The following is an 18,016-nucleotide window of genomic DNA, read 5'->3' on the forward strand; positions in this document are numbered from 1 at the left end:
TAATTAGACTGACTATGAAATTTCAATATATAAGGTCAGGGTGAATATCCTGAAAATGAGAATTCTAGTGAGATTTTGGGTGTGTTGAGACTGGTTATGAAGCACAAGAAGGTAGATTCAGGAACAATAGCAGACAGTATTTCTTATGGAGAGGGTAGTGGGTTTGTGGATGCCTGGAATGGACTCAGAAGAGGAAGGAAAGTCACAAAGGATCCTGGGAATTAAGCAAGGGGGGTGACATGCACAGGGCAGCAGTGCAGCTGAAGAGAAGCATGGGGGTGGCCTGAGTGCAGCAGCAATTATACCCCTGAATAGAAGGCATGGGGGAGGGTAACCTACTGTACATAGAATAACACTTAAAATCTGGTGTAGTAAGGGGGCGTGGTGCCTTTCCCCAGACCTATTCCCTGCCCCCCCTGCTGCGCGCACACCCTCTTCCCTGTACCTTTTTAACTTTGGCGTGAGTAGCATGCCCACGTCGGTGTCCACTCACCCTTTGATTCCACTTCCTAGGCACGGATCCCAGATGTGACATCAGAGAGAGCGCCAATGCGGGCAGCAAAAAGGTACGGGGAAAGCAAGGGGCATGCACGCGTGGCAAAGAGAGGAGCAGGGTGGGGGCAGAGAGGAGGAAGGGTGCTGTGCCTGTAGAAAGCCCGAGCAGACACCCCCACACACACACACATAGAAAGCCCAAAAAGATGACCCCAGCCCATCCCTTAAAATAGATGTTGCTGGGAAGAGACATCTGGATTTTACTTCCATTATTCTCAGGGAAAGTAAAATCTGGATGTCTCAATCCATCCTTTTTCTGGAGCCATATGGTAACTCTAATTATTGTTGCAGTCTTTATCTGCCATTATATACTGAGGTCCTTTTAATAGAAAGTGTGAGAAATTTTTGCGATTAAGTGTGAGGCCTGTGAGTGCTCCCCTCTTGTTCCTATACTGTTACCACACAGAAAAATATTTTACCATGAGGTACTGAAAAATTCTCAGCCCAACCAAGAAAAGAAATTTACAAGTTATTCCACATATTCACCCCTAAGTTCAACGCACATGGCGCATCGTGTCCCAAGTTTCTATAACCCTTCCAAAAAATACTCTGATGTCTGGTCATTGAAATACTGCTTCGCTGCTGCAATCACCTCCGAATCATTCAAACTGTCATCCTTTCACACTCTTTTTAAGATTTGGAAAGAAATAATAGATGGCACTAGGTCTGGTGAGTAGGGTGGATGGTCTATGCCAGGGGTGTCCAATGTCGGTCCTCGAGGGCCGCAATCCAGTTGGGTTTTCAGGATTTCCCCAATGAATATGTATGAGATCTATTAGCATACAATGAAAGCAGTGCATGCAAATAGATCTCATGCATATTCATTGGGGAAATCCTGAAAACCCGACTGGATTGCGGCCCTCGAGGACCAACATTGGACACTCCTGGTCTATGCACTGAAGCCCCAGCTGCGCCAAAACCTCCATCGTGTTGTCTCTTATGAGCAGGTGCATTGTCTTGCAAAAGATAACTCCTTTCCACACCTTCCCGCTCCTTTATTCTTTCAATACCTCTTATTGGCATAGCAAGTTACACTAGTATTCTGCATTGACAGTTTGGCCTCTCGGAAGATAGTCATTACAACACCTTCCTGATCCCAATACACTGTGATTATGACCTTTCCTGCTGGCTTTTGAGTCTTGAATTTCCTTGGTGAACCTGAGGGCTGCCATTGCATGGACTGTTGTTTTGTCTCTGCATCATAGTAGTATAATCATGTTTCATCCACAGTAACTAATCGTTCCAAATGCTAAATATGCTGCAAAATCAACTTGGAAGTGTCCACTCGCCATTGTTTCTCGTCAGCATTCAAACATTTGGGCACCCACTTGACTGACTGCTTCTGCATCCCAACTGTTCATGGATTATCCATCCCTGGATATCTGTAGTATCTCAGCAATTGTTTTAGCCAATGTACACTGATGTGCCAAAATCAGGTAATGGAAATGGTCAACAATTTCAGGAGTTGACCTTGTTGCATCTTTGATCTCGAAATCTTCACGCTGAAAGTTTGCACACTGTGGAGTAGGATGGGCATTTAGCACTCAATGTTTGCTTCATACGTACTTTCACGGATTTCCTTTGGAGGTTTCTTCTGCAGGAATAGGAACTTCATGACGGCTTGGAGTTCCACACTTTTTGTTGGCATCTTTTCAGCACCCCCTTGTAAATGACAGCATATGTGTTGCATTAGTGACAATATGGTAAAATTTTTTATTGTTATTACACCCATAGTGATATTGCTTGTCTAGATCAGTGGTTCTCAACCCTGTCCTGGAGGACCACCAGGTCAGTTGGGTTTTCAGGATAGACCTAATGAATATGTATGAGAGAGATCAGCATATAATGTAAGTGCCTGTCATGCAAATCTGCCCCATGCATATTCATTAGGGCTATCCTGAAAACCCGACTGGTCTGGTGGTCCTCCAGGACAGGGTTGGGAACCACTGCTCTAGATATCTGAAATCAATACAGGCATTCAATTAAAATTCTAGACAAGCAATATTACTATGAAAACAGTATAAACAGTAGTAAGAAAGGGTCCCTTTTTACTACTGTGCTGTGCAGTTAGCACGTGAAATAGTGCATACTTAATGTGGTAACTATTATCATAGCAGACTTTGAACTAGGCACTTCTTATCTGTGGTCTGTTCAACCATAGCCAATTAGATACTGATTTTTTTTTTCTCAGGCACCAGCCACCTTGTGGTACTATTAAAAGAATTTTCAGTCCATAAAAATGACTTGGCACAAGGTGCCCTGCCCAACTCAACCCCTCCCCTTACCTCTTCCATAAACCACTTGGACAAAATTCTTTGATGTAAATGTTTTTATTACCGAACGACATTTTAGCAATGAAAGAAACAGGTCATCACTTTACAAAACCAATAGACAGCAGGTCTAACTGTAACTAAAGGTTACCATCTGGCTCCAGAGAAAGGAGGACAGATTAAGACATCCGGGTTTTACTTCCAGTGCTTTCAATGGAAGTAAAACCCGGATGTCTCAATCCATCCTCCGTTTTACTTCACTCACACCAAGGCACCAAGAAAACATAGGTTTGCTTATTATTACTAGTGTTTAAGCCCGTTACATTAACGGGTGCTAGAATAGATGTATAGACTTAGGCATTTCTTTCTTTCTGTCTGTCTGTCTCTCTCCCTGGCCCCCTGTCTGTCTTTCTTTCTTTCTGTCTCTCTCCTTGGCCGCTGTCTGTGTGTCTGTCTGTCTTTCTGTCTCTCTCCTTGGCCGCTGTCTGTGTGTCTGTCTTTCTGTCTCTCTCTCCTTGGCCGCTGTCTGTGTGTCTGTCTTTCTGTCTCTCTCTCCTTGGCCGCTGTCTGTGTTTTTCTTTCTTTCTGTCTCTCTCCTTAGCCGCTGTCTGTCTTTCTGTCTCTCTCCCTGGCCCCCTGTCTTTCTGTGTGTGCCTTTCTTTATTTCTGTCTCTCTCCCCTTAATAACCTATCATACTGCCCTTCTCCCCCATCTCAAATTACAAAAACACTTTATTATGCCACTCGGTCACTCTGGTGCTACTTGAATGCCCTGATACCGGTAAGCAGCACTGTTGCCGGCGGGGACCCTAAAGTTTTAGTGGCTTTCCTCACCATGTCATACACGATGAGGAGCACGAGCTGGTTCCCCGTAGCTTCTTTTCTCTTGGCTCCTTGGTTCAGTGCACTGTCCTCCTCATCGGTGGATACTTTTAGTGTTAGACGGAGTGAGGGCAGGAGGGGGGAGTCGCCGCCATGGTAACTTCAAACTCCATGCCTCCACATGCGCAGTAGGAGCCAGAAAACCGCCGCACACAAAACATCACAGGCTCCTTCTACTGCACAGGCGGGGCCACAGAGCTAAGGATCATGGCCACAGAGATTACGGAGTTTCAAGTGCGCATGCGCGCTAAGGGTTTTATTATGATAGATGGCCCAAACTAGTCACAGCTTGTTGGATGCCTGGGGCATGGGATAGTTGCTTTGTGCTTTCTCTACCATTTTCATTGGTTAGAGCAGTGGGCTGGGAGCCAGGGTTCAAATCGTACTACTGTTCCTTGTAACTTTGGGCAAGTCACTTAACTCTGTTGCCTCAGAGCCAAACTTAGGGTCCTTTTACTAAGCTGTGTTTGGTGCTGACACATGCCTAATGCAGTGCAAAATGGAATACCACGGGATGCACTAAAGCATCACACAGTAATTCTGAAATCTGCATGTACTAACCATGTGCTAAACAATTTTATTTTTTTTATGAGGGGCCGTGCCATAAACAGACAGTTAGTGCACAGACACTGCATGGGAGCTAATCTAATCTTCTATTTCTGTGTCGTGCATACCTAAGCAGACTCAAGGCGACTTACAAAGAGAAGTGAGAGGAAGTGGAGAGAGGCAGGGAGAGAAGGGGAGGAGACATGGGGGAACATTTGGGCAGGGGAAGATCTGAGATGTTCAAGTGTCAAAGAGGTAGGTTTTCAGGGTTTTTTTTCCGGAGAGCTCATGTGGTAATTTAAAAAAATGGCCGTGCATTCATGGTAACAATGTTGTGTGTTTATAATTCAGTTAGACGATGTGAATTCCATACAACTCCTATATCAAACCACCACATGTCAAAAATATTATTTTTCCATTTTTAGGGATCATCAGAGGTAAGAACAAATACTCACATAAAAGCAATGTATTTACTGTTCTATTCACAATTCATAATCAGTCCTGATTTTTCAATCCTTAAATCATCTATTTTATATTCCAAATTGGATTCGTAATACCTAGATATATTATTTTGTATATTCCAATGTATACTATGACTCAATCATATTCAAAATATAAAGAGAGCAGTCACTTATCTATGTCACATCAGGGGATATTATAACGCCAATATGAATTCATGTTTCCCCACCTTGCAGGTATTAATGGTAACATTAAAAAGTCCAACAGGATAGAGGACCCACAGGTATAAAATAGTACAATTCTTATGTTCTTAAAAGGAAGTGGGAACGAACAATGAATACTCCACTGAAGATCACTGATGTAAAACCAACTTGTTTATTTCAGAAAAGGACACAAGCATAAGCTGTGGACCCGACACAGCACTGTGTTTTGGCATCTGAGGAACGCCTGCATCAGGGGTCACTAAACATAAAAACATAACACAACATATTAAATGACATCAAATAAAAATTACCAATTTTTTCATAAGCCATACAAATAAATCAATACCAGAGGCCAATCAAATAAATAAATACATACATATAAATACAACGAATGATAAATATGTCAAAGATATGTATATGTGACAAACATAACATATGATAATGTATATGCAAATTCATAAAAATGAAACCAAACCTGTTGCGTATATGTTCACAGATAACAGGTCTGGGACAAAACAAAGCTGTGTAGTAAAAATATGGAAATAGGACCATCAAAATACCATATTTCATCAGGAGAAAAAAAACTCTAAAAAAAAACTACAGCATAACATAATATTTACATAAGACAATAAAAGAACACAAAACATGTAGCTGCGTGAACAAACTTCAAAAGCTGTTTGCCTGAAAGAACAAGTTTTGTAACAAGCTAGCTAGCAACCATACAGGATGTTAATGCAGAAAATCTCAAGTGTATCACTCCATAATTTTGTAATGAAATAGCAACTTTATAGAATGTTAATACAGAGAATCTCGAATGTAACGTTTCATGCATTGTAAAACCTGAACTGAAGAAAGAGGAAGGTGAGTATAAAGAGAGATATGAAACTATGCAACATAGTAGATAACAGCACCTTACCCGACAGTATGGAGCAGGACCTGCTCTTATTGGAACATTGGTCCTCGACTTGGCAGCTGGGCTTTAATGCCAAAAAATGTAAGGTCATGCACCTAGGCAGCAAAAACCCATGCAGAACTTACACTCTGAATGGTGAGACCTTAGCTAGGACTGGGGCAGAACGTGATTTGGGAGTAATCATTAGTGAAGACATGAAAACTGCCAAGCAGGTGGAGAAAGCTGCATCCAAGGCTAGACAAATGGTGGGATGCATCCGAAGAGGTTTCGTCAGCCGGAGGCCTGAAGTTATAATGCCCCTGTACAGAACCATGGTGAGACCTCATCTTGAATATTGTGTTCAATTCTGGAGACCACATTATCAAAAAGATGTGCGGAGAATCGAGTTGGTTCAGCGAATGACTACCAGGATGGTCTCGGGACTCAAGAACCTCCCATATGAGGAAAGACTGAATAGACTACAACTATACTCGCTCGAGGAACGTAGAGAGAGGGGGGACATGATTGAGACTTTTAAATATATCACGGGCCGCATCGAGGTGGAAGACGATATATTCTTTCTTAAAGGACCTTCAACCACAAGAGGTCATCCGCTGAAAATCAAAGGTGGGCAATTTCATGGCGACGCCAGGAAGTATTTCTTCACCGAAAGGGTGGTCGATCATTGGAATGAACTTCCATTGCAGGTGATTAACGCCAGCAACGTGCTCGATTTCAAAAAGAAATGGGATATGTATGTGGGATCTCTAGCCGGGTGAAGTCTGGGGGTGGGTCATTAAGGTGGGCAGACTTGATGGGCTACAGCCCTTTTCTGCCGTCATATTCTATGTTTCTATGTTTCTATGAAAAGCCCCAGGTAAGATTCTCTATGATGGTGGGAGACTGGCTATGCCCTGGAGGAAAAAGTCAAAAGGGCTGAGATGGTTTTGACGGAGGGAGAGGCTTGGCAGGTTGGTGAGACTGTGAGCGAGCCTGAGATTGATGCTGTTGACGAGGTCGGTGAGGCTGCTGTTGAGGCGGGTTGAGAGGTCTGGCCGAGAACCTGCACTGGTAGGAAGACTGCTGTCTGTAGGCGCGAGCAGGTGGAGTCTTCTTTTTAGGTTTGATCAGAGTGTCCCACCTGGTCTCATGTGCTGAGAGCTTCTGGGTTGTTGAGTCCAGGGACTCTCCGAAGAGTTCATCACCCAGACAAGGTGCGTTCGCCAGGCGGTCCTGGTGGTTAATGTCTAGGTCAGAGACTCTCAGCCATGCCAAACGGCGCATGGCCACCGCCATGGCAGATGCGCGAGAGGTCAGCTCAAATGAGTCGTAGATGGAGCGAACCATGAATTTCCTGAGTTGGAGGAGGCTAGAAATATTTGCTGGAAAAGAGGGACCTTACGTTCAGGAAGATATTTCTGTAAGGAGGAGAGCTGTTGCACCAGATGCTTCATGTAGAAGGAGAAGTGGAAGGTGTAGTTGTTGGCTCTATTGGCTAACATGGCATTTTGGAAAAAGCGCTTACCAAATTTATCCATGGTTTTTCCCTCTCTGCCAGGAGGGGTGGAGGCATATACACTGGAACCCTGAGATTTTTTCAAAGTAGATTCCACCAGGAGGGATTCGTGGGGCAATTGAGGTTTGTCAAACCCTGGGATTGGAATAACCCGGTACAAGCTATCCAATTTACGAGGGGCTCGAGGAACAGTGAGGGGAGCCTTCCAGTTTTTATAGAAAGTTTCCCGTAAGATGTCGTGGACGGGCAACTTCAGAAATTCTTTGGGAGGTTGCTCAAAGTCTAGGGCATCGAGGAAAGCATGAGACTTTTTAGAGTCGGACTTTAAGGGAATGGAAAGAGCTGCTGACATCTCCCTAAGGAATTTGGAGAAAGAGGATTGCTCTGGTTTTGAGACGGTGTCGGTCATGGAGGGTTCTTCGTCGGTTGACGAAGAGTCCTCCTCGGTACCGTGAGGGGAGTCTTCCCCCAAGTCCGGGTCCCTAATGTCGGGGTGCATACGTTTGGACATCGGTGTGGAGGGCTCGGCATGGCGGGTCTTTGAGAGAGATTTGCCTGAGCGCACCGAGGCGGTACTGGGTGAGGAAGACCGATGTCGTTCCTGGAACTGGACAGGGTCGGCAGCATCACGGGTATGCACTGTAGGTGTTTCTGCCAAGAGTACCGGCATGGAGGTATTAATCGGTACCGAGGGGGTCGACACCGATGGGACAGTGCGAGGCTCGGACCGGTCCTGTACCGGAAGGTGCGGTGCCAGCAACGCCGGCAATAGTTGTTGGAGCTGTTGTTGCAGCTGCTCCTGTAACTGTGTTTGGAGTATGGCCGCGATGCGGTCATCCAGGGGAGGCACCAGTACCGCTTTTTTCTTCTTCGGTACCATAGGTGCCGCTCTACGCTCCAGCGATGAGGAGGCCGATGAGGCACTCACCGAAATCAGAGCGGAGCGTTTGCGGGGCCGGTGCGGTGCCGGGAGGGCCGGTGTCGCAACCGTGGCAGGAGGGCGCTCAAGGGAAGTGGGAGGCTTCTTAGCCAACTTACCTGGGCCCAACGACCCCGAGGAAGGGTCCGGTGGTGTCGATGTCGTCGGTGCCGACTTTTGGGGTGCCGTCGACATCGCAGCCGGTTCCATGGCAGATCCGGTACCAAACAAAATATTTTGCTGGATCTGCCTATTTTTTAAAGTACGCTTTTTAAGCGTAGCACAGTGGGTGCAGGTGTCAGCCTGATGCTCTGGACCCAAGCACTGGATGCACCAATTGTGCGGGTCGGTGAGGGAGATCGGGCGTGCACACCGCTGGCACTTCTTAAAACCCGGTTGAGGGGGCATGAAGGGAAACACGGCCTCCGCAAAATCAAAACCGGAGGCCTGTATGTTGACAATAGGCCCCGCCGGGGCCGGCTCGAAAAAAGAAGAAAATTCGACGAGTTTTTTTTTTTGTTTTTTTTAAAGAAAAATAAAGTAATCCAAAGGGAAAAAAAGAAGAAATTTGGAAAAAATACGCGAGCGGGAAGGCAAACTAAGAGATTTCAACAGCCGTTGAAACACATGCGACTTCTTCGCTCCGCGGAAACGAAGAAACTGGGGACCACACACTCCTCCGTCGGGCGGGAAGGCACTCGCGCATGCGCGGTGCGGCCAACTGGAACTTTCTAGTTAAAAAGGTCTGTACCGGGGCTCCATCGGTGACGTCACCCATGCATTAAGAATATGCTGCCTGCTTGTCCTGGGATAAAAAGAGAATCCCGCAGCCGCCAGAACAACGGTAGCACTTTCTTTGTAAGACAGTGCACGCTAGGTCGACGGAATCTGTCTAGGTGCCCTCCCTGGTTTGGCGCTCAGAGTTGGGTGCTATTTATAGAATAGTGTTTGGTGCCAGGATCTCTACCCACTTTTAGGCATGAGAATTTACACCCAGTAAAACCCAGTACAAAATCTTATGCTTAAATTATGTGCAGATCTCCCTTATTCTATAAAACCATGTGTAAATGCCAGCAATGCCCCCTTTGCCCTATTTTTGGATCCACATTTAAATTTTTGTTTGTTATTCAATTTAATTGCATGTAGAAATTGGGACTGCAGCCAAATTTCCACATGCAATATTTAGCACCATATATAAAAGATGAATGTTATGTATTCTAAGACAAAAATCAAAAGACCAGAGCTGCAAGTGGTGGAACGAGGTAAAAACCAGGACTTCCAGGATTCTCATTTAACAGTATTGAAATCCTGGGGGGTGGGGGGGGAGCAGGAATTTCAGGATTTTCCAGGATCACTGTGGAGATGATGGCAAAGTGCTGGGGGGGGGGGGGGGGCTCCCCGGTGACAAGGCGATCGATCTCTGGTTCTCGGAGGTCTCCGCCAGCTTCTTCGATCCTTCTGGATCCTCCGTCATTGCTGTCGCCCGAGAGGTGGGGTGCGATCAGCGGTAGGAAATGTCAGAGCCGAGGTCCTAGCTTCGGGGAGGAGCGCCCTTAGCAAGCGGTGGCAAAGGGCAGTGCTTGCTCAGTGCACACTTTTATTTGAAGGCCGGGGTTATCTGGAGAAAAGAGTTGGGCATTTCGTTGTTGTTTAGTTTATTTGTGCTTTTGAAATAACAAACAGTGTAAACTAAAGCATACAAGTGAGTTCCAACAAGAAAAAGGAGAATTATAATATAAGGGGAAGGGAGATAACAAGGTACGATAAGTACATGTTCTAAGTTAATGCATAGATGATGGAATCTATACACAGCCTCAAGGAGTCTGGGTGAAACCAGGATTTTCATGGAAAATCCTGCTTTTTTTTTTTTTTTTTACCAGGATCTCAACACAAAATCCTGGAAATCCTGGTTTTCACCTTGTTCCAGCCTCAAGTCTTTATAACAGGGGTCTCCAAAGTCCCTCCTTGAGGGCCAAATCCAGTCGGGTGTTCAGGATTTCCCCAATGAATATGCATTGAAAGCAATGCATGCACATAGATCTCATGCATATTCACTGGGGAAATCCTGAAAACCCGACTGGATTGCAGCCCTCCAGGAGGGACTTTGGAGACCCCTGCTTTATCATATGATACAGAAATAAACAGTTTTACCGGCCAGGGGTGTCAAAGTTCCTCCTCGAGGGCCGCAATCCAGTTGGGTTTTCAGGATTTCCCTAATGATTATGCATGAGATCTATTTGCATACACTGCTTTCATTGTATGCTAATAGATGTTGGGTTTTCAGGATTTCCCCAATGAATATGCATGAGATCTATTTGCATGCACTGCTTTCAATGCATATTCATTGGGGAAATCCTGAAAACCCGACTGGATTCCGTCCCTCGAGGACCAGAGTTGCCAACCCTTGATCTAGAGCAGGGGTCTCCAAAGTCCCTCCGAATCCAGTTGGGTTTTCAGGATTTCCCCAATGAATATGCATGAGATCTATGTGCATGCACTGCTTTCAATGCATATTCATTGGGGAAATCCTGAAAACCCGACTGGATTCGGCCCTCAAGGAGGGACTTTGGAGACCCCTGCTTTATCATATGATACAGAAATAAACAGTGTTAGCGGCCAGGGGTGTCAAAGTCCCTCCTCGAGGGCCGCAATCCAGTTGGGTTTTCAGGATTTCCCCAATGAATATGCATGAGATCTATTTGCATGCACTGCTTTAATCCATATTCATTGGGGAAATCCTGAAAACCCGACTGGATTGCGGCCCTGGAGGAGGGACTTTCACACCCCCTGGCGTAGCCCATTCACATCAGAGCGTCGGACTTTTTCCGAGTCGCTCATCCAGAAGCAGCAGGTTGAAAGCTCCGTTTCTTGGGCAGTGAAGTTGCTGCAAAAACCCCGCCCTCGCGCACGTCACTGCTCGCCACCCAGCTTGACCCGGGCTTTCGCTTTTGCCTCGGTCACGTGACGACCCCGCCCCGCCCCGCCCCGCGTTCGCTTCTCCTCGACGGCGGCTTAGGCGTCGCCTCTTGGTGCGGTCCGGCCCGGGGGGAGCCGAGCGCTGCTAACGGGTAAGTGGGCGCCTCCCTCCTTCCTCTAGCTGTTGGTGCCTCCTCGTTGCCTTGTCCCGCTCTCACCCCCACCTTCGCAGCGGCAGCCGAGACGTCGTAGGGATCTCTTGGGTATTATGTAACTTTTTAATTCCCACGGATGCCCCCCCCTAAGTTTAGAAATAATTTCACAACCACCTAGTTTCCTTGCACTTCTGGAGGGGGGGGGGGTGAATGCTGTGGGAGAGCTCGGACATTAAAAAAAAAAAGTGCTTATTCTTAGGGTACTTATTCTTTAAGGTGGGATGGAAAATGCATGTCCTGTTCATTCTTGGAATAGTGGCTCCAAATGGGTTAAGATAGGACACAAAGTACCAGCAACGCACCTCTCCCCCCTGTGCCAAGATAGGCTGGGCATGATTTCACTCTCTAGGCTGCCCTGTGACATGTTCAACTCCTTGAGACTGATTCCTGCAAGACTGCTTTGCATCACCCGTTTGTAAAGGGGAGGGAGGGAGGGGGGGGGGGAAGCTCCTTAACTGTTGAGATTGCCAGAGGATGTGGTAGCAGGGGTTAGCGTAGCTGGGTTTAAAAAAAAATGTTTGGACAAGTTCCTAGAGCAGGGGTGTCAAAGTACCTCCAGCAGGGCCGCAATCCAGTGGAGTTTTCAGGATTTCCCCAGTGAATATGCGTGAGATCTATTTGCATGCACTGCTTTCAATGCATATTCATTGGGGAAATCCTGAAAACCCGACTGGATTGCGGCCCTCGAGGAGGGACTTTGACACCCCTGTCCTACAGGGAAAAGTCTGTAATCTGCTATTGAGGCAGCCATGGCCCTGGGTTGGTAAATTTGATCAAAATCACTCTAGCTTAAAATCTAAATCATTTACTTGAAATTATATCAATTTATATTGAAACTTATGCTCAGACATGAGGGCAAAGAACAAGGGGCGAACCCCTAGACTTATCGCCTCACCACCCAATCATCGCATGTTTGAATTGATTTTGTTGATATCAAAAACATTCATTGTACTGTGTACCCATAGCTACCACGTTCTTATAAGGTTTGAAAATGCAAAATAACAAATTTATCTCAGATTGTAGGTTCGGTAGCACGTTTTGATAGTGCATCAGGGAACCGAAAGGAGACTGAAAAAGTTTTAACTGTGGCGGTGTAGTCTCTGAAACATAAAGAATTAAAAGTTTAATTTTTATTCAACAACATTTAAACATAATTTACTCTTATAAATCTCGAAACAAAAGAAAAATCATGGCTGTGCACAGGGGACTCACCAAAAAGGATTGCAAAGAATTCCAACTTATAACTCACAGGTTTACGTCCTTCACTTGCCCTGGATTGGTAGCAGGGAATGTGGTAATTAATGTTTGGTCTTCTGCTAGATATTGTGATCTGGATTAGCCACTGTTGGAAACAGGGCCCTGGGCTATTCCTGTGCTTAGGCCCTGGCCCTTATGCCCATCCTTACATAAGCTGGGTGTTTTTTGCTTTCTTTTTCCTCTTTGCCAGTGTTTTCTCTCTGGCTCTGGGTCTTCAATGTATCTCTCTTGTATCAACATGTACCAACCTATTTCACTGCACAATAAACCAAAGAAACTGAGCTCAAGTTGCTTTTTCTAAGCTGTCTCCCACAGGGCTGACCTAATTATTTTGCAGATGAGGTAGTCACCTGAAGAAGAAAAGAGCAGCTTACGCGCAAAGCAAAAAAAAAAAAAAAAAGATTCTGATAATTGCACAAACTCAAAGAATCATTAGTGCATACTGTTATCTCAGAATCCTTTAGCCATAATCATTCTGGTAAAAGTATCATTTTGAAGTGATCATAATTGTGGGAGTTGAGTGGGCACTTATATATTTAATCCCTTTTCTATACTGTTCTCCCAGGGAAGCTCAAAACAGTTTACATGAATTTATTTGGGTTCTCAAGCTTTTTTCCCTCGCCATCTATCTAATGTATCTGGGGCAATAGGGGGATTAAGTGACTTGCCCAGGGGCACAAGGAGCAGCGTGGGTTTCAACCCACAACCTCAGGGTGCTGAGGCTGGAGCTTTAACCACTGCGCCAAACTCTTCCCCGCTTGGGAAGAAGGTAGCAAAGACTTGGAGGGAATAGGGCCTGAGAGTTGGGATGGATGGAAAAAAAAGTGCCTGGAATGAAGGGTTGGTAAGAAGGAGAGGAGGGAACAAACCTCGGGTGGAGGTAGGAGAGCAAGGACTCAGGTTGGCTAGAGACTTGGGAAAGCGGGGATTGGAACCCACACCAGTTGCATTTCCAGGATACTCACAATGGGCAAGAAAAGTGTGGAATAACTTGTAAGTTTCATGGCTCCACATCATGTTTATTGAATTTTCTATACTGTTCTCCCAGGGGAGCTCAAAACAGTTCATATGAACTTTTCAGGTTCTCAAGCATTTTTCCTTGTCTGTCCTGGGAGGCTCACGATCTATCTAATGTACCTGAGTTGCACTGGGAGGGAGGCGTGGGAAGGCTGTGGGCCCGGTGCTTGTAACACCAGGGAGCAGAAGGTAAGGCACAGCAGGGAGGGAGGGAGACAACGGTAGGGGGAATGATGTTATTTTTTAATTTAGTGATTGATTTAAATCTGTCTGTTCAGGAAGAAATGCATTTGTTTCTTTTCCTCTGGGGTTGTACTGCTTGCAGAGTCTTGCATCTTAGGGTTTGTTAGTAAATATTAGTACTTTTAGTTTTTGGTCCTGCATTTGCATGGGGGTTATCTGTTTTCTGGTAGGAATGAATGTTGCAAAGCATACAGTGTGTTTTGTGTATTTTTATTTTGTGGTTAACCATTATGTGTTGTTAATACAATTATATTGTGTATAGATGAAAAATGAATGGAAAAAATAGTGTTACAATTAGTACTATTATGGGGGCGGAGATTAGGTAGAGATGGGCGGGGTCTGTCCCACGACTTAGCCCAGTGTTCTCCAACTGCCGGTCTGCGGACCGGTGCCGGTCCACAAAATAATTATTTTATTTCCGCCGGTCCACAGATGTCAAAAGGTTGAAAAACACTGCTCTAAAGGACTTGGGTGCCTATAATGTACGCCTTTAAAAACCCTGGCCTACATTACAGGTGCCTTTAAATTAGGTGCAGTTCTGTAATAGGCCCCTAAGTGTGATTGACAAGAGATAGGCACCTCTCTTTAGATGCCAGTTACAGAATTTCCCCCAGAGAGCACACTGAAGTTTTAACTCTGCAGGCTGATTTCTGACTGGCTGTATAGAGTGCAAAATAGCCTGTTTTCAGGGCATTCGGGAAAGGATGTTGACACACTTCCTCCAAGATGGACCTCAAACACTTGCATTACACATTCTGTGAACGTGTTATAATGGTCTTGAGAAATCCCAGCTGGCTATTACATTATATTGACCTAGGAAGCCATCAAATGCTGAAGTACAGTTTATTGTATCCATTAAGATTTACAGAAATAATCTTGTGTCAGCTGCTGCCTGTATCTCTTGTTAGTTTTAAAGACTACAATATTTCCAGAAGTCTGGAAACAAAATTGTCTCTCAGGGCCTGATACAGATCTTTGGCACTTTTAATCACATTTAGAAAGCCCCACCACCACCACCGAAACTCTTAAAAAGCACACTGTGGCCCAGTGCTAATATTCACCCTCTGAATGACTAGAATGCTTCAGCAACCAGTGTTTGAAACTACACTTTGCAATTTTATTACATTTAAGACAAAACTGGTTCAGCAATCTGCTGTCATAGGGTTGCTGCAGAGCATTTCCAGACATGAATTAAAAAAAAAAAAAGGCAGTATTGCAGTAGTTAGAGCTATTGCCTTGGCACCCTGAGGTTGTGGGTTCAAATCCTGCACTTCTCCTTGTGAATCTGAGCAAGTCACTTAATTCCCTTTGCCCCAGGTACATTAGATAGAGTGGGAGCCCACCGGGACAGTTAGAGAATAGTGCTTGAGTACCTGACGAATTTGTAATCTGCATAGAATTGTAGGATAATGCGGAATATAAATTATAAATGAAAATGGTATGAAGTTAAATTTGAGGGTAAGATAATAATAATAACAACTTTATTTTTGTATGCTGCAATACCACAAGCAGTTCAGAGTGGTTTACAGAGGAAGAGAGTATAATAATAATAATAATAATAACTTTATTTATATCCCGTCATACCTTTCAGTTCAAGACGGTTTACAATAAGGGAGACTGCATAATGGGAGCCCGAGGCCTCGTGCCGATGGGCAAAATATAATACGGGGCTGGTGGGCCTCCGTGTTGCTCATCGGCCGGTGCGGTCGGGGGGGCGGTGTGATTCACCCGGCGGCTGATTGGCCTATTAAAAGGCGTCAGCCAGCTTTTAAGCGGATTGGGTGCGTGCCGGAGGAGGTGCGGAGGCGAGGGGATTTAAGGAGGGGGCAGTGGAGGACTCAACCGTTTGGGTCCTCCAGGGCGTTTTTTCCCTCCCACCCTCCCTTTGTTTTTTGGTGTTTTGGGAGTAGTTCGGGGGCGGATCTCCCGAGCTATTCGGTCTTTGGGCTCATCGGGTGATGAGCGGTGGGCCGGCGGGGTGCCGTGCCCGGGGGGTCAGGTGACCCGGATAAAGGGGCATGAGGGACATGCCACCCCTCTGACCCTTGTTGAGGTGGCAGGGTCGAGGGCACTGAAAGTTGGTTTTTGGGGTAGCTCGGGAGGAGCTCTTGGATTTATGTTAATCACTGTTTGATGGAAATTATAATATGTTAATTTTATTAATAAACTGAGCTGCGGCTAATTCCCAAAGTTATTGTCGTGTTTTTATTAAAAGGTAGGAGGTGTATCAGGGTGACATTTGTAGGGTAGGGGTGATTAGTCAGGGAGCAAAGGGGCACATCCAGATCCCGATGTTAATAGGCTATCAGAGCAAAAAACAAACAAACCATCCTTTAAAGAATAGAAAAAAGATCTGAAAGAAGAAACACAAGCACTGGCAAGTTAGATGCAAAGCATGATAAAGACAGCTAAGAAAGAATATGAAGAGAAACTTGCAAAAGAGGCAAAAACTCATAGCAATTTTTTTAGGTACATCAGAAGCAGAAAACCTGTGAGGGAATCTGTGGGACTGTTGGATAATCAAGAATCAAAAGGGGCGCTCAGGGAGGATAAGGCCCTAGCGAAGACTGAATGAATTCTTTGCTTCGGTCTATACAGAAGAAGATGTAACAACTCTATCTGAAAAACACTGAATTATGCTCAATGGGTTAAGTCCTACACGTCTATAGACCAAATGAAAAAATAGGACTAATCGTCAGAGAATGCTCCTAAGCTCTCAGAAGCCTGCATTGATAATTCAAGGTGTTTAAATCAGTAATTGCAGGAACAGGATATCTTTCATCGAGCTGTGAGCTGTATTTTAGATTTTTTAAATAATGATTCTAAACTTTTTTTAAAGTGCTATATAACATGCTAATATTTAAAATGACAACGAACTTGAGACTTAGTAATTGGCACTTATCTTTTGGTTTCTGTTTTATGTGCCATTACGGCTCTTTGTTGTGCCTTGCAGCCGTTAACCCTACGTGCCCCGTTTCACCTTAATGTCGGCTTCTTCAGGGGTCTATCGGTATATAGATCGAATGGCATACATCCCAGGGTATTAAAAGACATCAAAAACGAAACCTGTTGAAAAAATCATCTGTAGTACCTGAAGATTGGAGGGTGGTGATGTTACAAAAGAAAAAAAAAAAAAGACTTTCAGTTTGCATTAGCATGCCAAGAGTAGTCAAGATTTATCCGGAAGCATTTCAAAGATACAACAAGACAGGAAAGGAGTCGGAGAAATTGATCAACAAGGTAGGTTTTAATTGATTTCCTGAAGGTTTGGTAGGAGGGTGCATTTGAAATGAAGGTGATTAGACATTTATTCCATTTGCCTGCTTGGGAATGATATTGATCTTTCAAGGAATCTCTTATAGATACAGCCCTTCAAGGATGGAAAAGCAAACAGATAGGCACAATGTGTGCAAGTGGTGCCTGGAAATTCAAAATGGTGAGACAGGTAGATTGGGGATGAACCTGTTATGGTTTTGAAGCAAAGGCAAGCAAACTTGAAAATGACCCTTGCTTCCATCGGCAGCCAGTGTCGTTTTTTTGTAACGCGGTCTCACATGATCCGATTTTTTGAGACCATAAATGAGACGGACGGCAGCATTCTGAATGTCTCTCAATCGTTTGATGGTTTTCTTAAAAGATCCCAAGTATATAATATTGCACTAATCTAAGATGCTTAAGATCAGAGACTGAACCAGAAAAGAGAGGAAGTCCAAATAGTGTTTGATGGTACGAAGTTTCCATAAGGTGAAGAAACATTTTTTAACCTGAGCAAGATGTTAGTCTCTCGTGTTAAGATTGGGGCAAAAATGCTGTCTGTAGCAGGTGCCAAGCTTTGAAATGCGCTGCCTGGTAGTCTGCGATTCTGTGATGGGAGACTGAACCTTAAGAAAATGTTGAAAACGCAATTATTTGTCAAGTTGTTTTTTTGTTAAGTTTATTAGGATTTTATATACCGTCTATCAAGGTTTTCTAAGTGGTTTTACAATCAGGTACTCAAGCATTTTCCCTCTCTGTCCCGGTGGGCTCATAATCTATCTAACGTACCTGGGGCTATGGAGGATTAAGTGACTTGCCCAAGGTCACAAGGAGCAGGTGGGATTTGAACCCACAACCCCAGGGTACTGAG

The 18,016-nt window shown here is 44.8% G+C and overlaps 1 protein-coding gene across 5 annotated transcripts in view; it reads left to right on the forward strand.

Annotated features, from left to right (window-relative positions):
- Window positions 1-11,157: 11,157 nt before the first annotated feature.
- SQOR (sulfide quinone oxidoreductase) overlaps window positions 11,158-18,016 on the forward strand; it is a 59,892-nt gene continuing 53,033 nt past the window's right edge. Inside the window, exon 1 of one of the 5 annotated variants that reach the window (XM_033920871.1) lies at window positions 11,158-11,310. The gene's annotated coding sequence lies outside the window, so the exon portion shown is untranslated. Of the gene's footprint in view, window positions 11,311-11,402; window positions 11,422-18,016 lie in introns of those variants that run through there. The other 4 variants (XM_033920873.1, XM_033920874.1, XM_033920869.1 and 1 more) reach the window with 4 other exon arrangements.

The sequence above is a fragment of the Geotrypetes seraphini genome, chromosome 14 (genome assembly GCF_902459505.1).
Source record: "Geotrypetes seraphini chromosome 14, aGeoSer1.1, whole genome shotgun sequence".
Lineage (NCBI taxonomy): Eukaryota > Metazoa > Chordata > Amphibia > Gymnophiona > Dermophiidae > Geotrypetes > Geotrypetes seraphini.